Source organism: Cebus imitator, unplaced genomic scaffold (assembly GCF_001604975.1).
Source record: "Cebus imitator isolate Cc_AM_T3 unplaced genomic scaffold, Cebus_imitator-1.0 Scaffold52, whole genome shotgun sequence".
Classification (NCBI taxonomy): Eukaryota; Metazoa; Chordata; class Mammalia; order Primates; family Cebidae; genus Cebus; species Cebus imitator.
Window position 1 is genome coordinate 4986756 of NW_016107367.1, and position 22150 is coordinate 5008905.

A 22150-nucleotide genomic window follows, 5' to 3' on the forward strand; every position below is an offset into this window, starting at 1 on the left:
AAAAAAAAAAAAAAAAAAATTCACCTTAGTGGCCATAGATGTTCTGGGACAGAAATTCATGGAGAAAGCGGAAGTAAAAAGCAGCTGCAGCAGAAATCAGAAGTGGGATGACGTGTGTTTGTTCTACACCCGTCTGTCTTGTTAGACACTTTTCTGAGTGGGGATGTACTGCCAATGGTAGACTGCCTCTATCACTGTCCAGCATACAATGCACACTTGTTAAATTTAACACTGACAATGTGTTTGGAAATTCACAATGAACATCAGTGTATTTAAAACCCCCCGAATGCCAACAACAAAGAAATTAACTTAATTTTAAGTTGTCATTTTCCAAACTTGTTTGAGAGAACATTTTTCCATAAATTCATCATGAAACGAATATTCTAAAATTAAAAAAAAAAATAAGCTTAGGAAAACACAGCTCTAGAGAAAAGAGAAATTTCTATAAAATAAATGTATTTGAGTGTTCATTGACACCATTATGTGTTGTGTTCACATAAACACACAATAAGTATAAGGAGAATCTTAGAATCAGGAATAAAATTTGGGATTCAGGAGCCTGATTTTTAATCTTGATGTTGCCATTTTCATCTCTTGGGCTTGTCACTTAACTATTTCTGAGATTAAAATTTCTCACCTATAAAATTTTTTGGATCAAGTAAATGCTATAATGGATAGAGATAGTTCTGAGAAAATGCCTTGCATGGTGAGATAGTTAAAACGTACAATATGACACACAAGAATGTAACTTTCAATGTTCTTCCTCAAGGAAGCTGGAAAGTAGGTTTTTTTTTTAATGCCAAAAGCAGTAACTCCCTAGCCCCCCAAACAAGTAAAGTGTTTAGGAAATAGAACTTGTCCCCCATCAACTACCCAAGATAACATCTGAGCTCCCCCAAACACGTACCAATGTTCCTAAGGAGAAATGGAAAAAGAGAAGAACATGACATTGTTGAACATCTGATAGAAGGTCCATAAATGTGACCATAATCTATTGTATGGCATACAATAGGTAATGGGTCTCATTTATGGACCTGTTGAGACCTGACTCTTTTATTTTTACATGCCGTGAAAAAGTGACGTATTTTTAATTAGAATAGACACAAAAACAAACATGCAAACGTATGTGCTTAACTAAGTACCTGGCCTTTGTCATCGATATCATTGTCTTTTTGTATTAGAGAAGAGATGAGGTGGCTTTTGTCTCCAGTGCCCTTTTCTGTAAAGAGAATGCTTTAACCTGAAAAAAAAATTAAGTGATTTTTGATATTATCACTGTCTAGGTTGGATAATAAACGTTTTCTTCTAGTCAATATAAACATGCATAAATTACCTTCAAATACTTTCAGATTCTGTGCTTTTAGTATACAATACTACAATGCTATTCCAGAAAGGAAAAGATGGTTTGACCACAACATTCTTGATCTTGTTCCCTCTGAAGGAATTTCAAATGGACAGGTTGGAACCACTCAGAAAATATAAGAGTTGGCCGATCCCAAGTTCATCCTGAGACAAACTTCTACACAACTTTAGTTTTGGCTCGTGTATCTTGCCCTGCAAAGCCTGCCCAGACCCATCCATGCAAAGCTGGCCACTTATTATTCTGTTCAGGTAGTTTTCTTCTATTTACCTTCTTTGTGGTGGTTCACCCCTGTCTTAGTCTGTCTGGCTGCTATAACAAAGAAGTCCAAAACCCAACAGAGTGTATTCTATTAGATCTTAAGGCTTGAAAGTAATCTTCTTTGAATGCTCTGCCTTCCAGGTTTCCTGGAGCAGAGGTCTCTGCTTCTGGATCCACTGGGATGGTGGTCCTGGCCCCATAGCTTTGCCAAGCTAGGGCTGGGTCTCCAAGGCTCCAGCTGGCCCTGACCCATGGCTTCAGGTGGTATCAGCCCCACGTGTGTTCTGTGCCTTGGCCCCATGGGGCAGCCATTCGCTCCCTGGCCCTGAGGCTCTCCAGGGCTGGGATCCTGAGCCTGAGGCTCTACAGGAGGCCCTACCATTTGAAATCTAATGGAGGCAGCTGTTGCCGCATAACTTCACTGAGCACAGCGCATACCTTACCAGGGCCCTGCAGAGCCACACAGGGATCCATCAGAGTTGCACCTGAGGTGGCTGAGGAACAGTGCAGGGCGGTGCACCCTGAGGCCCAACAGGCACCAGCAGCTCCTTCTTCAAAACTGTTCTGCCTCGAGGGCCTTTCCACTCCGGACCAGTGATGGAGGGTGACCCGGATGGTTTCTGACCCGTCTTCAGGGGTCATTCTTCCAAAGTCTTCAACAATAACTTCTGACTCCAGAAGATAAGGAGATAACTAATTAATCTCTTTATTACTGGTACCTTGGCTACCCCAGAAGATTCTCTCCTGAATAGACTTTCTGTTTTTTCGATATAGATAGTCTGAAAATTTCTCAAATATTTAAGTGCTGCTTCCCTTTTGGTTAACAATTCATTTAAAACATTTCTCTTTTCTTACGTTTTTACTGTAAATTGTCAGGAGAAACCAGGCAATTTCTTCAACACTTTGTTCAGAAATTTCATCCTTCATGATATGCGCAGCATATCACCATGGCGCACACTTACCTACATGACAAACCTGTACATGCACCCCTGAACTTAAAATAAAAGTTAGGGAAAAAATAGAAATTGTCTTAATCAGATATCCAATTCATTATTCCTAAGTTCTACCTTTCAAAAAACACTTGAATACAAACACAATTCAGCCAAGTTATTTACCACTTTATAAGAATAATTTTTTTCTACATTGTCCAATAGCATGTTTTTCATTTCTACTAGAGACTTTATCAGGGTGGCTTGTACTATCTATAGTTCTACCAATATTCTCTTCAGGACTACTTGTATGTTCTCTAAGATTGAGGCCGTCTCTCTAACTCTCTCCTTTTCCGTATATCTCACCAGCATCACCTTTAAAGGTCCATTCATGGCAACGTAAACTCTTCCTAGTATGCACCTCAAAACTCTTCTAGCCTCTAATCATCACCTAGTTTCAAACTTACTTCCACAATATTTGTTTCCACAGTACAATATTCCCAGGACAAATTCTACCTTAGTTCCTTCCGGCTGATTCTATGTTGGCATACACCGGGTGGCTTATAAACAACGGAAATGTATCACTCACATTTGTGGAGGCTGAGAAGTCCAAGATCAAGGCACCAGCAGATTTAGTGTCCTGAATGAACCTGCTTCCTTGTTCATAGATGTCTTCTCACTGTGTCCTTACAGGGTGGATGAGGTGAGGGACATTTCTGGAGCTTCCTTTATAAGGGCACTCATCCCATTTATGAGGACTCCACTCTCATGACCTAATCACTTTTCAAAGGTCCCCATCTCCAAATAGCATCACACTGAGGATTAGGTTTCAATATGAATTTAGGGGTTACACAGACATTCAATCTATGACAACCCTTTTTTGTTGAGCTCTTGAGCATCTGTTCCTTCCTGCTCTGAACTTTCCACCAGAGCAAGGACTGTTTCTGACCCACCTCTTGATCCCTCTATCCCTCGTTCCTGGAATGCTGCCTGGCATAGACATGGAGGAGTGAGCCGTAGAATCCACGGTACTACTCCAAACTCCAAGGTCTCCCATATCTTCACCCCAAACAAATTATTACTCTCTTTGTTCTTTGGCTTCCTCAGCTACAAAAATCAGAATAATACCAGTATCTTCCACATAGGATTGTGGTGAGAATCATATGCAATAGTATATAAAATATTAGAGGAAATTCTTGCTGCACGTCCGTGAAAAGGAAGCCCCATCTCTGTCGGTAATAAGCTTCAAAAACTTTCTTCCACATTCAGAAATGTCTATAGTACATTTGTGGTCCGGGGATTTGAACTTTTTTCAAAAAATGCATTTGCTTTGAGTGTTCAGAAACAAACAAGGGAGCACCCACCTCACCATGTGCTATCTGCATGGCTGTGGGGTTGGGGGGGTTGATAGCAGAGTGAGCCCTATGTCAGGGCAGCTGTTTGTGAACAAAACCATGATAAATGCCAATCAAGTGTCACAGCTGTACCCCCCAAATATGTTAATTTATATATATATTGCTCTGAAATCAAAGGGGCAGTGGATGAAGAAATCTGCAGTAATTATCTAAGGCTGCTTCAACCGTAGCATTTATTATTCAACACCTCACTCATTGCCCTGATTATAAATATTTAATCACTCAACAACTGTAAGTGGTTGAGTCTTCCAGGAGGACCTGCGAGCATTAAGGAGAAAGAAGGTGGGGGGGGGGCTGTCGGGGGCAGCAAGAGCTGAATATGACAACGTGGGGCAACAAAGTTGTGTCTAGGTGATGTGGGCCGAGAAAGGAGGCAGGAAGGACACTGCCAGGTCAGAGATTCGAAAGCAGGTTACCAAGGGCCTGGACACGATTCCGTTTTTTATTTATCCACCGGCGTTCAAAAGCCACTCCCCATCCTCCAGGGCTCCACAGCACGGTCAGAGGGCACCCTTGGAAAGCAGGCAGAAAATGTTCTTAATAAAAGAATTCCTAGCAATGAGAGGTGCCCTCCTTGCTCACGCCTTTTGTCTGTTCCCTTTTCTCAATGTCTTAAACACACACACACACACACACACACACACACACACACACACAGCCAACAAGCTTGGCAAGCTTGGGGGTCTATCAATAATTCATGGGCAGCAATGCATCAACCCCCAGGCCAGGAGAGGGAATGAGGGGAAGAGGTTGTATTACTTCTGAGCCTTGCAGAGTTCATGTCTGTGATTGGTTCATTGAGAGGCAACTCCATAAGTGCAAGTGTGTGTGTGTGTGTGTGTGTGTGTGTGTGTTTGCCCAGATAGTATAAGTAGCACACACTCAGAAACGAATGACACTAACCAAGGTGTTGTGGATTGAATTATGTCCTTCCAAGAAACATTCATTGCAGTCCTCACCCTCCTTCCCTCGGATTATGATCGTATTTGGAAACAAGGTGGCTACAGATGTAGTTATACTGGAGTATTGTGAGACCCTCCTCCAATATGCCTCTGGCGTCTTTATAAAAAGGAGAAATTTGGACACAGAGAAGTACACAGAGAGAACACCACATGGAGATGAAGGCAGAGGTCAGGTGTTGCTTTTACAAACCAAGGAAGGACAAAGATTGCCAGCTGCATTAGTGTCTTCTCATGCTGCTAATAAAGACATACCTGAGACTGGGTAGTTTAAAAAGGAAAGAGGTTTAATTGACTGAGTTCCACAAGACTGGGGAGACCTCACAATCATGGTGGAAGAGTAAGGGAGGTCTTACATGGCAGCAGGCAAGAGAGAGCTTGTGCAGGGGAACTTTCCTTTATAAAGCCATCAGACCTCATGAGGCTTATTCACTATCATAGAGCAGCATGGGAAAGACCTTCTCCCATGATTCAGTCACCTTCCACCGGGTGCCTCCATGTGGGAATTGTGTGACCTACCATTCAAGATGAGATTTGGGTGGGGACACAGCCAAACCATTTCACCAGCAACCACCAGAAGCCAGGAGAGAAGCAGGGAACAGGTTCTCCCTCACGGCTGCAGAAGGAACCAACACTGTGGACACTTTAATCACAGAGCCTCAGTCTCTAGAACTGTGAGGCGATACATTTGCATTGTTTAAGCTCCCTAGTTTGTGTTCTCGATTATAGCAACACTAGCAAACAAATACACCAAAGCAGGTGTATTGGGAGCGCTACCTCCCAGAACCTTGGCAATGCCATCCTGCAAGGAGACACTCTCCAGGTATTTTGCCTCTGATTCCTCCGCCTCACTATGCCTTCACCTCAAGACTGTATGGGCCGACAAAAGGGCTGTGACTGAACCACAGAGTGGGCTGCTGTGTTAAGAGTTCTCCAGAGAAATAGAAGCAGTAGGATATACATATGCACCTGTGAGTTGGTGTATACATATGGAGGGAGAGCGAGAGGGAGGGGTGGGAGACAGAGGGAGGGACGGACATTATAAGCAACGGGTTCTCAGGATCAGGGAGGTAGGCAAGTCTCAAGATCTACAGAGTGAGTCAGCAAGCTGGAGACCCACGAGAGCTGAGAGTATAGCTCCTGCCTAAAGACCACTAGACTTGACGCCCAGGAATCGCGGATGTTTAGCTTGAGTCCAAAGATGAAAGTGTTTCTAAATGTTTCTAACATTTAAATCGGCAGACTGAGTAAAGCGAATCTCCCTCTTTCAAGTAGGTTGATCTCATACAATCAGTGGAAGGCCATTATAGAACAAAATGTCTGACCTCTGAAAGTAAGAGAGGACATCTCAAGTCTAACTGCCTTCAAACACTCAAACATGGCAGCACTGTGCACAATAGTCAAAAGGTGGGAGCAGCCCAGGTGTCCATTGATGGATAAGCAAAATGGGGTCGATCCATACAACGGAATATTTTTTGGCATTAAAAGCGAAGGACATCCTGTCACATGCTACCATGCGGACCTTAAGTACATTATGTTTAAGGAAATGAGCCACTCGCAGAGAGGCAAAAACTGCATGATTTCACTTACATGAGTTACATAGAGTAGTCAAATTCATAAAGACAGAAAAGGGTGGTTGTCAGGATTGGAAGGAGTGAAGAATGAGGAGCTGTTGTTTAATGGAGACGTAGTTTTGGTTCGGAAAGGTAAGAGATCAGGAGATGGATGGTGTGATGATGGTGCAGTAAGGTGAATGTCCTCAACACCACTGAACTGTACATTTAAACATGATTAAGATGCTAAGTTTTATGTTACATGTATTTTACCACAATTTATTTTTAAAAATTAAAGCCTATTGTGTGTCTTGGAGAACAGCTGGGAGGTCTGCAGAATTAGGTGCTGTGTTAAGTTTCCAGAACTGGCTGCACAGGAAACAGCGGCCTCTACTGCTGGTGCCTTTGCCCTACGGTGGCCACGAAGCTGGTCCTCTGACCATGAGCTGGTCCACTCTTGCATCAGGCACCCAACCCTTGGAGCAGCTTTCTTCCCTGATGCCTAGTGTCAGCCAGCAGCCTCACTAGCAAAGTGCACTGGGTATGATACCACTCTCTGCACACTGCTTGCTTCCTGTCTCAGCATCCCAGGGGCACATTTGCAGGAATACATTCCAAGTCTGCACCCTGTATAAGCGAAGGCAGTGGAAGAAAACATCCTGGGTCCTGCTGCAGGAACCAAGCTCACAGCAGGCCAGACATTTCTGCCCAAAGACCAAGAATATCTAAAAGGCACTGAGCAAACAGAAGAAGAGGAGCTGTCCAAAACAAATACCTCCCTTGCGTGTAGATTATTAGGATAAAAAACAATGCTCAGTAGGTAACCACCACCAGGCGCATCATGGAGAAACCTAGCAATGTATGAGCACAATTGTTTTTATCGTTGTTGCAATGATGTTATGATCCCTTTTATTGCCAGTGTAATACACTCTATTCTAGTAGATCTTAATGGTTGTTAATAAAATATTAATGCATTTTACTTATTTTTTCATATATTTTACTGCAAACATACACTGATTCTTGTCACGTCCAATTGTTAGTCTAATAATTGACCTCCCAAGAGAGTAACCTTTAGTCTGTGATTAAATACAGGTTTCAGGAGGTAGAAGCAGAGGCTGCCAAAGTCCAGCCACTGTGTATTGGGGATCACTGGAGGGGAAAATCATCTTAAAATTGTCTTTTTTTTTTTAAACTCTGAGAGGCATATTGCTGTCAGACAAGATGAGAAGCATGCATGGTTTGGAGTAGGATTCTCATAGCCATGTTGCTTGTTGAAGTTATAGTCTTCTTGTCTACAGAACTGGTAATTGCACTCAGTGTTCATGTTTGATAGGCCTTGAAGTATTCCACTCTTCTGGCTCCCCAAAGCTCTGCCCTCTTTTTATTCCCGTCAAAGCTCTATGTTTTTTCTTTCCCTCTGCCAAACTTTACTCTACTGCTGTGTTGGCATTTCTCCTCGTTGTTTAGAATTCCAATGCATCGTTCAGCCATTTCTTTTTCTTTTTCTTTCTTTTTCTTTTCTTTTTTGAGACAGAGTATCGTTCTGTCGCCACGCTGGAGTGCAGTGGAGCAATCTCGGCTCACTGCAACCTCTGTCTCCTGGGTTCAATTGATTTTCCTGCCTCAGCCTCCCAAATAGCTGGGACTGCAGGTGCATGCCACCACACCCACGTAATTTTTTTGTATTTTTTAGTAGAGACAGGGTTTGACCATGTTGGCCAGGATGGTCTCAATCTCTTGACCTTGTGATTTGCCCGCCTCGGCCTCACAAAGTGTTAGGATTATAGGCGTGAGCCAGTCTCTGCATCTCAGTCTCTGCATCTGGTTGTCCCATCAACTCCAGCTATTAGCAGAGAGTGTTTTTTTTTTAAAAAACAGAGTCAGAGCAGAGATGCTCTGACTGAGCCTGGGCCTTCTATGGATCCCAGAGGGGAAGAAGTGCTTGCTGTTTGGTCCATGGGTGGCCATGGGCAGGCCTGGAAGAGGCACCACGAGTCTCTGCTCTGGTCACCAGGACTGGCAGCCCAGCACCCAGCCTTCAGGAGCAGTCCCCTTCCATCCAAGAACCAATCTGCCTCCAGCTGCCATTCATGGCCCCTGGGGCGTGGCCTCAACCCCTGCTCCAAGATCAGAGCAGGCATGCTGAGCAGAGAGAGGCCAGGCAGCGGGAGCAGACCCCCAAGCCTGCAGCGATAGGTGGGAGGGTCCTTCCTGGGGCTCCCAAGGGTGTAGATTACAAAGACACTAGGGTTCTTCTCCTGGGAGGGCAGCTGCAGTTGCACCCAGGAGCTCCTGCACCACCAACTCAGAAGGAGCCGGACTCCCACTTATCCCGGGCTCCTGTCTGCTCCTTTGGGCTGGAGGCCCAGGTCTGCAGCTGCACCCAGTAGGGCAGATCCTGCCCCCCCGCCCCAAGAGCACAGGGAGGCTTGGATTCACAGCCACAGTTTGTGTGGCTATAGCCCTGCCCCCAGGAGGGCAGGGCTCCTGCCTGCTCCTTAGAGCAGGGGTCCTGGGTCTCCAGCTGTGGTTTGGGTGTGTGCAACTGTTCCAAAGGAGGTCCCGCCCCAACTCAGAAGAAGCAGGGCTCCCACTGGCTCTATAGAGTGTGCAGCCCCAGCCTTGCCTCCCTGCTGCAGCCTGCAGCCACTCCCATCATTACCATCCTATATTTTTCTCCAGAGTTACTGTCACCATACATTCGATTCTATTTATGTATATGTTTTGTCCCTGTTAGAATGTATGTTTCATGGCAGCCAAGATCTTTGTCTTTTTTGTTCTCTGATGAATTCCAAGCACCTAGCAGTGTGCTATGGAATACAGTAGATGTAGCTGTTCTAGCAATATTTATTCAATAAGTGAATGTCTTTCTTTCCCTTCTAGAATGTTAGTGAGCCTGACGCTTGGTCTGTTTGCTGTTGTTGTTACTGTTGCCATTACTCCTCCACCGCAGGTCATTGAAAAATGCCTGATTCACAATAGGCACTCCATAGACACCTGCTGAATAAATAATGATGCATGCTTCCAATGAACAAGGTTTGAATAAAAAAAAATTGAAAGATCCCTGGGAAAATTAATACAAATCTTGAATATTCTTGCCAAAAACAAAAGACCTTCTTTATGAACAGTTTGCAAAAGTGAAATATCATATAAAGCTTGTAGTATCATGCTATTAATCAATTCTATAATTAAATAATTACAAAAAAATCACCATGTTTACTCTTTGCTTGCTTAAAAATGTATAGAGATTTATAAATATAAACTATATGTGTGTATAAACATGTATCTCTAGGGCATAATACATTTATTTTCATAATAATATTTTTATTTTTTCAAGATAAATTGCCAATCAAATTTAGTTTGCTCCACTATTGACTATAATATTGTTATCTCTGTTTTTAAATAGATGATTTTAAATGTCTTATTGCCAGTACCAACTCACCCTAAGTCAACTTGGGATTTCTTTTATATTTAATTTTATAACCTGCATTGGCCACCTATATTATACATGTCTACTGCCATATCATTTTATTAAAACTCTTCACACCCAAAGTTAGTTGGAAAATGTTTTATTCTGCAGATGTGAAAAGTTTTCTTAAACTATCTTCAATTTAAAAATATTTCATTTCCAACTTTATGCTCTAAATCATATTGTCATGAGGCCTGTATGCACAGATTGTGATTTTCTTTTTTTCTCTCATCTCAGATGATTTCTTTGAGAATCAAAGAATAAATATATTTAAGACTCTTAACACATTTGCCAAATTGCTTTCCAGAAGGGTGACACCTAGTATATTGCCATCACTAATGCACAAGAATGTTTGTTTCATTGAAACCTATCATTTTACTTGTTAATTTCATAGGCTTAAAATAGTTGCTCATTGTTTAAATTTCTGTCTTATTGCTGATGAACGAATTTGATCTTTTCTCCGTCACTCGGTGGTTACTCAGTTGTATTTAATCTTTTGTATGAGGTTCTGCCTACCTAATCTTTCCCGTTTGAGGTAATCCATATTCAAATCCTGGCTTTTGCACTTAATATCAACTTGACATTAGAAGTCATGTAAGCTCTATGAGTTTCCATTTTCTCACTTATTAAATGGGAAAACCCACTTTAAATGAAAAATCTGGTTTCTTTCTCTGTTGTGTAGACTTATTATCCACAGCAGAAGAGTCCCAATTTGATATGAAGTAGAAAGTCCCTCTTAGACTACCCTTATGTTACATCCCAGAGTAATCATTTGAAACTTCCCTCCCACTTCATGCTCCCTTCATGAACTTCACGAGCTCAGGAAGAGTGACATCCCTTATGCATGGCTCCAAGCCTATATACATGCTCTTCTCTCTCTCTCAACTGACCTGCTATGCCCTCCATTCTTTGCTTGGATAACTTTTCTTCATTCTTAAAATTCAAGTGAGGATTTTCCTCTTCCTACTGGTTTGCCATTTCTGTGCCTTCCATTTCAGGTTAGGTGTCCCTCCTCTCTGTTCCCAAAGGACTTTTGCAGAGAGACACCCCCGCCCTTTGTTATTCTTTGTTATTGTACTCTGTAGAAATGGATGATGTCAGAATTGCCTGAACCCGGGAGGCGGAGGTGGCAGTGAGCCGAGATCACGCCATTGCACTCCAGCCTGGGTAACAAGAGCGAAACTCCGTCTCAAAAAAAAAAACAAAAAAAAAACAAAGAAATGGATGATGTCTACCACTTGCTACAGATCGGGGGCTCTCGGGGGGCGGAGTAAGGGATTGTTTCAGTATCTTAGTCCCATGCCTTGCAAAAGGATACTCAACACATTTTGTAGTAAACAAATAGATTAGTTGAGTCTCCTATGAGCCTACTTAAAGAAGATTATGAGATACAAAAGGAAATTCAGTTTTTGAATTCCTTGTTAAGCAGGAGATTACCATACTGTGGAGCAGCTTTTGTCACTGAAGGATCAAACCATCTACTGCCCATGGGTCCACTCCCCTCCTCAGCTCAGTAAACTTCTGTGATCTAGGGCTCCTGGTGCTCATTCTAACCTGGGGAAGCTCCTAGCTGCCAAGAATAGGCAAGCACAGAAGCCTGGGATGCAGGCCCTGCCAACAGAGCTAATTGCAAAGCGACATTCTTTGGCAATTCCACAAAGAATGTCAGGACTGTCAAAGGTATGGATAGAGAGGCAGTGCCTACGTGCCTGCCGGGGGGTGAGTGTTTATACCCTTAGGATGCCAGGAAGGCAGGGAGCTGGCAGGAGGTGCCTTTGCCTTCTTTTGCTCATTAGACTCATAAACTGTGCTCACGCATAGACTTCCTCAGGCACATCTCATCAGCTAGGGGAGCAAATCTGGGCTGCAAGGGGAAGTCTCAGGAGCCACCCAAGAGCTGTTCCTTCGGGGCAAGTTCCTTGCCTCAGCTTGAGCTTGGACCTTGCTCTGTGAAATATATGCTCTGTTCTGAGAAGAAAAGCCATTTTAGACAGAGTATCTAACACTCTGGGGCTCAAAACCTGGAGAGCAGCCGGCGAGTGAGAGTGGTGAGATAGGAGAGTCCCCAGAAGACTCATCTGTGAGATCACCAAGGCTGAGAATGATGCTCGCATGGGTCCTCCACGTTCCACCAAAGGACCACCCTGTGCGTTGATACAAAGGGACTGGAAAACCCAGAACTCCAGCAATATCTCCTAAACCCTGCTTCAAACAAAGGAGAGGCTCAGCTACTATGTCCTGGGCACTGTCACATCTATGCCGTCCTCTGTCTTCACAACGCCTTGCCACGTGAGCACCATTCCAATCAGTTGTTCAGAAAGAGCAATCTGAGACCTAGTGAATGATTTCTGTCTGTAATGCCACTCTGTAAATGGATGGATTCTGGTGCCCTGTTCCGTTCAGCTCTAGATGATTCAAACATGTCCTCTCTAGATCAGCCCCCCTCCACCCACAACTGACAGTGGGCTTCCATGGAGCAGCAGAACCACCCCAAGTGTCACAACCCAAACAGAGTCACAGCTGAGCCCAGCCTGACCAGCCAAACTTTAGCCAACCTGAAGTTTCCTAAGGATAAATTATTATTGTATATGCCAAGATAATAACAATACAAATTCAATGTGTGAATTTTGCTTGACACTTTATTCAAACAAACCTACTGGAAAAAGTATATATATTTTTGAGACAATGGAGAAAACTAAACAGGAATTATATATTGCCTGAATTAGCTGGTCCATGATATTAAGGAATTGTTGTTAATACTGTTAACTGTGGCACTATTCTGTGAGTTTGTGAGTGTGTATGTTTGCTCCTTACTGTTAGAAATGCATGCCGAAGAAGCATGGTAGATAAATGAAATGATAGCTGAGAAGTGCTTTAGAATATTCCAACATAAGAAAAAAATGGGAAGAGGAGGAATGAAGCAAGAATGACAAATTTCCCATAACTGTTAAAGCTGGGCAAAGTGCCCTTGGGTACTTTTCTGCACATTTGAAAATTTTCATGATTAAAAAAAATGTTAGCAGTATTATCTCTGAGAATTGGGAATTGGGTGACTTTTCCTTTTTCGTGCCTTTTAGGAATTTTCAAATTTGATACAGTAAACATGCATTCCATTGGTTATATTAAAAAAATACGTTTCACATCTTAAATTTTCTAGATAGCTGAGGCTTAATGCTGAATTTCTCTCATCCATTTGTATGAAAACTCTTTAAAGTGTTTCACAAACCTTCCTGCATTCTTTGAAAGAGGAAATGGAAAAATACAAACTAAGCTTTTCTTTGTGACTGTGGCAGATTGCAAAAATGCCCATGAGCTGCACCCTTCTTGATTCCATGCCTCTTCAGCTTGACCTTCCATCTCCCCCCAGCATGAGGTGGAGTCTGCTTCCCGCTCCCTTGGTAAAAGTTGGGCCTGCCTGTGATTTGCCTTTAGAATATGGCAGAAGCGAAGATGCGCCAGTTCAGGTGTAGGCTTTGCAGACTTTCTTCCTCTTCCTACTATTGCCAGGAGAACACGTCCAGGTTAGCCTGCTGGAGTAAGAAAAACCACTCAAAGTATAGCCATGCAATCCTAGCTGAGACCATCTCGGGGTCAGCCCAGGACCTATACCCTCAAGATGACCAAAGATTTATACCCAAGTCCAACTGAGAGAAACCAGCCCAGTCCCATGCTCAGAACTGCCCAGTGCCAGGAGACCCCCAGAAAATACTCACTGCTTATTATTGCATGCCACTGGGGTTTGTGGTTATTTGTTACATAGCGTTGTTATGGCAGCAGATAAAAGACACAGTGTTTCTGAGTCCAGTTTTATGAAAATAAACCATGGCACTCGCTGAAGTGAAATGGCAGCGTTGAGGAGTAGAGGGACCGCTGCCTCTGCTCTCAAGGACCCACTGTCTGGTGCTTTGGAACTTTGTTCTTTTAAACAAATACTGGGCAAGCTTTTACTATGACCAAGGTACTGTGCAATGCAGAGCCAGGAGTTCAGGTTTGTAGTCCCAGTTCCAGGGACCCAGACTTAGCCAGTCAGTCACTCTTGTCCCTTTCCCCAAGACAAAAACATAGGTGACCTCTTGTGCTTTGGATGGGGCTCTACTGGGGGTGTCACACAAATTTAGGAGCAGTATATACCTGCTTTAAGGCTGAGGTGCTCAATTTTAGGAGCAGCATATACCTGCTTTAAGGCTGAGAATGTTTTTTCACAGACTGAGAAATCCCTCACTACATTAAATCCATTAAATGATGCTCAAGATCCACCTTCTTTCCAGCAAATCCCTAGAGTTCCAGGCAGGAACTATCTCATGCAATTAAGGAGATAGAATCAAACAAGATATTTACTACTGATTTTTTTTTTTTGCACACACAGACATAATGAATTAAAAACTCTGAATAATAGAAAAACCAGAGCAGCTACCTATAAATCTATTCTAGAGAAATAAAAGTACAAGCTATACAATTTAATCCTAAGTGCCTTTTTTTATTAATGAAATGAAGCATTGTCAAATATTCATGTATGTTAAATTTCTTATAATTAAAATACTGACATATACTTAAAATAACAATATTCAAAAGAAATGACGAGATCTGTGATGCCAATTCACAATGATGGCGTTTGACTCCTGACTTACCCTAGACCACTGATCTGAGTACAAATTACAGTTTTTGAAAGTATGTACTTTCAAGATTTTATGTTAGTTTAATTCCGTTGAACATATATGTTTTCAGTGCCTAGTCTATGCCAGAAATTATCAAGCTAGAGGAGACACTTTACTGCTATCAAAAATTCAACTGGATAATGACCTTATAATATCCTCCCATAGCAATAACCCCAAGAATCTGTATGAGCCTAGAAAGGAGGCTTAGCCCAACCTGGGAGATACCTTCATTTGCGGGTGTAGGTAGAGCGGTAGGGGGTGTTTTTTTGGCCTCAGTCTTAAAAGATGAGTAAGAGTTAAGCAAGTGAAGGAATATAAATGAAGGCTGGCTTTAATAGAAAAGGTTTTTTTTTTTTTTTTTTTTTTTTTTTTGATGGAGTCCTACTCTGTCACCCAAGTTGGAGTGCAGTGGCATGATCTTGGCTCACTGCAACCTTGGCCTCCCACATTCAAGTGATTCTCCTGCCTCAGCCTCCCAAGTAGCTGGGATTACAGGCATGTGCCACTATGCCTGGCTGATTTTTATATTTTTTTAGTAGAGACAGCGTTTCGCCATGCTGGCCAGGCTGGTCTCGAACTCCTAATCTCATGATTTCTGCCCAACTAGGCCTCCCAAAGTGCTGGAAATATAGGCGTAAGCTGCCGTGCTTGGAAAGTTTTATCTCTGGTTCACAAAGAGCATGCCAAGGCTGGCAGGAGTTGGAGTCAATCATGCATGTTCACATTAGGAGCACTTGGGATTTGAATGTAGGGCTAGCTGATTCTAAAGTCCATAAACTTTCTATTACAGTTACCATTTTTCTTCCAGGAAGTATCTCCACTCCTTGTTGGAGGGGTGAGTGGTATGAAGCTCTTGATAAGTTTCCATGGGTGAATATGAAAAAGCATCTTCCCAGGTCAACAGCAATGTGGACTGGAGATCGCAGTGGCTGATTACTGTGGTTGAAAGTCAAGCACAATTCGGAAACACATCTGATGTGCGCAGAGTCAACAAGCCTGCAGTATGAACGATTTCACATACATACGTTTTATCATCCCCGTGAAGTCTGGCTAAAGCTCCGTCTCTGTCCACTCTGGTTCTGAATCATTCCAGCAAAATTACATTTGTACATATTTGACAATAACTGCTGACCAAAGGGGCCCTCATTCATCCAGTCTCTTCCTGTCTCCTCAACCGTGACCAAGCTGGTCTTTTCCCTCTTGCAACCTGCCCATCTTTCAGCCACACTAGCGGTGTGGTATTCGCTACCCCTCTGCTTAGTGTAAACTCCCCACTCTCTTCTCACCATGATCTCTGGATGCCTAGCTCCTTCTCACCATGTAGGTTTCAGGTTAATGTTGCCTCCTCAGTAACACTCACTCAATCTAAACTTCCCCTGAGCACTGTCCATCTCCATCACTAGTTCACAAGCTTTATGTCCCTTAGCTGTGACTTTCAGGTACTTTTTTTTCTTTTTTTTGAGAGGGGGTTGCACTCTGTTACCCATGCTGGAATACAGTGGCATGATCTTGGCTCACTACAACCTCTGCCTTCCAGGGTCAAGTGATTTTCCTGCCTCAGCCTCCCAAGTAGCTGGGGTTACAGGCATAAGCCACCACGCCCAGCTAATTTTTGTACTTTTAGTAGAGACGACATTTCGACATATTGGTCAGGGTGGTCTTGAACTCCTGACCTCAAGTGATCTGCCTGCCTTGGCTTCCCAAAGCACTGGAATTACAGGCATGAACCACCGTGCCTGGTTTCAACTACTTTTCATTATTTATATGTTTGCTTGTTCACTTTCTGTGTCTGAGCAGCTGAAGGCATGGACGGTCCTATTTTCACTGTTTCTCTGGAGCCAAGACCAGATTCTAGCACATATTAAGTCTTGAATAAATATTGATTGAATGACAGAACAAAAGCATGAGGAGCACCAGCTTGGGTTGGTTGGGATGAATGTCTTGTCTGACTCTTTTCCTAAATGCTAAATTTCTTGAGGAAAGGGGCTATTTCCTATTACCAAAAACACACCATTAAAATGTAGTCCAGCTGAGTTTGTCAAGGACTTAATGCCACAGTTTGAGCATCTCCTTTCAAAACAGCCTACTTTTTGGTATTAGGAATTAATTTCCTATTTGTCAATGGAATAAACAATTTTTTTCAGTGATTCTCTTCATAAACTGCTGTTTTATGGATCCACAGCCCTGTCTTTGGATCTGTTGTAATTATTCATAGCACCATTTTATGCTTTGCATATTGCTTCAGATGATATCTGTGATTTCTAATCAATTGTCCACTTTCTTTTGGGGGTGTATGTATTACTATTTATCTCAATGCACAGAGAGAAAACTGAGCCTCACCGAGTTTAATTCACTTCTTAGGCAGAGTCAGATGTGGCTCAGAGATCACCGGAATGAGGCAGAATCATTGCCCTCAGGGAACTTATAGTCACAACCCAGCTTTGATGTGGTGTAAGCGGAGCAAGGCATTTGGCATGAGTTCAAATCTAGTAGGTATTTAGCAAATGACTGCAAAGGAAGCAGTGAAATAACAGCACATTGAATTGTCTACTGTGATTCTCTGACTACGTGACCATATAAGTGGAAAATCGGTATTAAAGCACTTTAGTAAGGAACAAAAGGTGATGTGAGAGCTTCAGATATCTTGATGGAGGTCATTTTCATGACATCAAAATAAGATGTACTTATTCGATGGAATTGTGTGTACATGTCTGGTCAAAACTCAAAAATGTTTTGCTTAATACACTGATAATTTCTGATCTGTCCTGTTGAAAATAGTTTGGTCAATTTAATTTGGCTGGAATAAGGAGATAGGAGAGAAGAGGCTGTCACCTTCTTTACGTATTGTGTGTTTTCCAGTAGATCGCTCCAGAGTTCCTCGTTCCTCTCTGCTCCCTAAAGATAAAAGTGCCTCTTTATATTTTAAGATATAAGATATAGTTCAACATTTAAGATATAGGATAAGACAAAAACAGTAACAAGAGGCAGAGAACAAAAATATGTATGTATGTTGTGGGGAAAAAATGCGGGTGCATCACGTATGTAAAACTAATAGGTCATTCTGAAAAATGAGTACAGATACAATTTCAGTTGGAAAGGGAGGAGCCGGGCCGTTTTCTAGTCACTTAATTATTAAGTGAGTCTCTTTGGAATAAATTATAGGCATTTTGAACCTGATTGAGTTATTATACTGCTTCCCCCAAAATGAGAACAAACAAGAGAGCCACATCTATCAGATGCTGCTAATGGCAAAGGGGACGGTTAAAGGAGTCCTTTTGCAATCAATACTTGTTTCATATTCTTTGTTTAGATTTTAGAGAATCCAAGGAAATATGTATATTTCTACCCTGTGATAAGATGCACCTCTATTTGGAAACTTCATTAAATAAACCAGTGTAGACCATGTGGGCCTATGGGTCTGGGGAAGGAGGAACTATCTGGGCTCCCTTGGGTCAGTTAATTCATCATCTAGTGGAAGTACCAAACACACACTCCCTCTGATTTTATTCACAAGTTGCAAGACATCACATAAAAACCCTTTTAACATATATTATTGAAAATCTCTATTATAGTCCTCCAACTTAGTGAATTTGATTAAATCTCCATGACAGAAAATAAGGCATTGTAACATATGCACCACCTTGCAAAGGTCCTATTATAGTGCGGGCATGCTAGCTTTATTATGTTAAAAATGAATGGTCCTGGGAAAATAATTTAGTGAGAGATGAACTTAGAAGAACTAAAAGCATTTAGTATCGAGCAAATTACCAAGTGAAATTGCTTTGCTATGAAACTTTGGGCTTATTGTCAGAGATGTTTAGTCTGCTCCAAATGCTTGATCTGGGAGAATGCCTGTGTTCAGAGAGAAATTCAATTTCCACAGTGGGGACTCCATGAGACTGCCACAAGTTGTCTCGGAGAAGGGCTGCATCTGGGCTCTAGAGGAACAAGGGTCCAGGCACACTTCTGCAAAGCCCCAGTTCTAAGTCTTAGTCTCAAACACAATGATATCTCCACCCATGGCTGCCCCTTTGCCCTGGCGAGGAGTGGGGAATGTGTATGTACCATAGAGCAAATTGAGCCAGGCAGGTGCCCTTGGTGCCAACAGGGCTGTTCTTGCTGCAGGACATTTGGTGTACCTTCCAGCTCGATGTCTAGCACTGGCCACAAGAAATCAGCAGCTACAGCCATAGGGGCATGCACAGACCAGAGAGGCAGCGTGATGTTTCTCTGGTGAGTATACACTTTCAAAGGATTTCACATCACTTACACAGAGGAACTGTTAGTCCTTAATGGCAAAGACATGGATAACAGAATACCCTGCTACGCCTGGGGTACTGAAAGGTCATCTAGGTCCTAGAACTAGGTATGACTTTACATGTATATTGATGGGAAGTAGGGGCCTGGCGATTTAAGACAAAGAGTTAAAGGGAAGCTTGAAGACCTTGACCAGAACTCAGGCCTCCTGGCATCATAATCAAGGCTAGTACTTGACACTGAGCCCTTTTAGCCTCAACAAAGAGGGTTGCACACGTAGGGCTCCGTGTTGCTTCTGCTTTTTACTCCAGGAAAGCAGCCCGACAAGGAACTGATGACTGCAGTTTACAAATGGAGACTTGCAAAGGCCACAGGCAGCAGAGCAAGGTGTTATCCCAAATCTCTGGACTCAGTGTCCTGGGGCTCATCCCCTGCCTATAAACACTCAATCTTGCAGATGAGTTTGAATGGGATGAATTTCGCAATACCTGTGGCACCTCCTACATCTAAAATAGGTAAAGCTGCCTCCAAATTTGGTGTGCCATGTTTTATCAGGATTTATGGTACCAGGTGATGTTGCAAACATCAGCCAAGGACTAGGGGGCCTTGACTAGCAGAGAGACTGAGCTGCAGACGTTATTCTACGGCTGGGCTGAGTGTTCCGGAGGACTCATGTGGCTTGATCTAGACTGTGGCTGAATAAGATAACCGGTGAAATTAATTGACAGTCATATTCCTTGAGAGAGATCCAGAAAGATTTAATCCAGCCAACAGAAATGCACTAGACACTTCCCACTTCACTGCAGTCCACTTAAAAGTCACTACAACGCAGAATCCAAATTGCCTTGTGACTTCAAGGTAGCAATAGGGCAAACCATACCTCACTCTGCTACAGGTCCATCAGAATGTGGCTGGGATGCACGGCTTCCAAAGCTGGGGTCGGTGCTGATGCACTTTTAAGTTCCCACAGCACCTGGTGCTTAGCTAAAGCACATGAGACACTCTGCTGTGTCATCCTGTCCATCTCTCAGAGTAACCCAGAGCACCCTCTGGGCAGGTCCTGTATCTGATTCACGGCTCTGTCTCTCTCCAGCGCGTAGACCCAGGGCCTGGCACACAGGGCAGAGACACGGCTTCCACACGTGTTTGTTGAAGGAAGGAAGGAAAAACAGGATGCGTTACCATTTTCGTCTCGGTAAATATTGACAGACTCACTCTCTCTACTTGCAGTCTGGTGTCACTATGTCTGCTGTTGCTGTGTAAATGTGTGTGAGCCTGGCGAAGGTTCATTCGCTGCTATTGTGTATAATGTGTGTGTGTATATCCCTCTTTAGCTGTAGAAAAAGCAAGCATCTCCATAAATCTCCATACTGATCATATGCAAAAAAAAAAAAAAGGAAAAAAAATTCAACTCTTGTCCAAATTCTGAAGGAAGCGTGTGCAAAGAATCATAGTGTGGAAGGAACTTAAGAGATGAGCCCGGCCAGCCTCTGCTTCATACAGATGAAGATGGGAAAGGCCAGATAAACATCGGATCTCGCTGAAGCTCGTATGGCTAATTAGAAGCGGAGCTTTTACTCCAACCCCAGAATCTCTTATCCCAGTCTATTATTCACCCTCTAGGAGCTCTCAACCTAATTGATTTAATTTGTCACTGACATGTCATACTTAGGATGCAACCAAACACTGAAACTGGCTATGTCCACAGCAAGGAAGAATAATTAGCAAATTCACATGTTGTGCTGATTTTTGTCTGCCCAAAATCAGAGCCAATTATTGTTTTAAGTAAAGTCATAGGTGGAAGAAAAACGCAGATACTGAAAACTTTCCTGAATCAAACACAGTAGGACTTACACTTTCTCTTCTCGGTGAGCTAGATTGGAGGATAAACTCAGAATTCAATTACTGCTTTTCCCATCCCATTAGCTCTTTCCCCCCTCCCTTGCTGACACACATGGAGAATAAAATAAGGTATAAAATATGACTTTTGCAGATTTCTCTTTTTTTTTTTTTTTTCCCCAGACAGAGTCTGGCTGTGTTGCCCTGGCTGGAGTGCAGTGGCACGATCTTGGCTCACTGCAACCTTCACCTTCCGGGTTCAAGTGATTCTCCTGCCTCAGGCTCCCAAGTGAGTAGCTGGGACTACAGGCCTTGCCACCATGCCCAACTAATTTTTTTGTGTGTTTTTAGTAGAGACAGGGTTTCACTGCGTTAGCCAGCATGGTCTTGATCTCCTTACCTTGTGATCTACCCGCCTCAGCCTCCCAAAGTGCTGGGATTACAGGCGTGAGCCACCACGCCCTGTCCGTTGCAGATTTCTTAATAACCATTATATCATGTTTTCCCAGTAGTATAGTAACACATCATTGTAGATTTTATCCCCAAGAAAGTTATGTACATGTCCTGAACTCTGGTATTTGTGAACGTGACTTTATTATAGATAGGTCTTGCGGATATAATTAAGGATCTCAAAATAAAATTACCTTGGATTTAGATCAGGTTTTAAATCTGCTGACAATTGTCCTTCTTTGAGACAGAGACACAGAGTGAGAGATGATGTAAAGATAAAGGCAGGGATTGGACTGATGGGTCCACAAACCAAGGGATGTCAAGGACTGCCGGCAGCCCCCAAAAGGCAGGAGGGAGGTTAATGTAGGCAGCGTTGGTTCTTTCTAAGGGCCATGAGGAAGAATCTGTTCCCTGACTTTCTCCAAGCCTCTAGTGGCCTCTGGAATTCCTTGACTGGTAGGTGACCTTCTCCCTGTGCCTTCCCACAGCATTCTTTTTGTGCATGTCTGTCTCTGTGCCCAGATTTTTAAGCTTTTATAAGAACCACAATCATATCTGATTAGGATCTATTCTAATGACCTCATTCTAACTTGATCACCTATAAAAGCCCATATCCAAATAAGATCACATTTATAAGTACTGGGGTCAAGACTTCAACATTTTTGAGAGACTGCAATTCAATCCACAACAAGAGATGTGGAGCAGTTTATTTTTGCTGACACCTTGATTTCATGAATCCTGGCTTTCAGAACTGTGAGAGAATGAATGTGTTTTCAGATTTCAGTTTGTAGGACTTCTCTTCTCTCCTTCCTTCCTTCCTTCCTTCCTCCTTTCCCTTCCCTTTCCTTCCATCCCTCCATCCCTTTTTTCTCTCTCTCTCCCTTTCTTTCTTTCTTTCTTTCTTTCTTTCTTTCTTTCTTTCTTTCTTTCTTTCTTTCTTTCTTTCTTTCTCTTTCTTTCTTTCTTTCTCTTTCTTTCTTTCTTTCTTTCTTTCTTTCTTTCT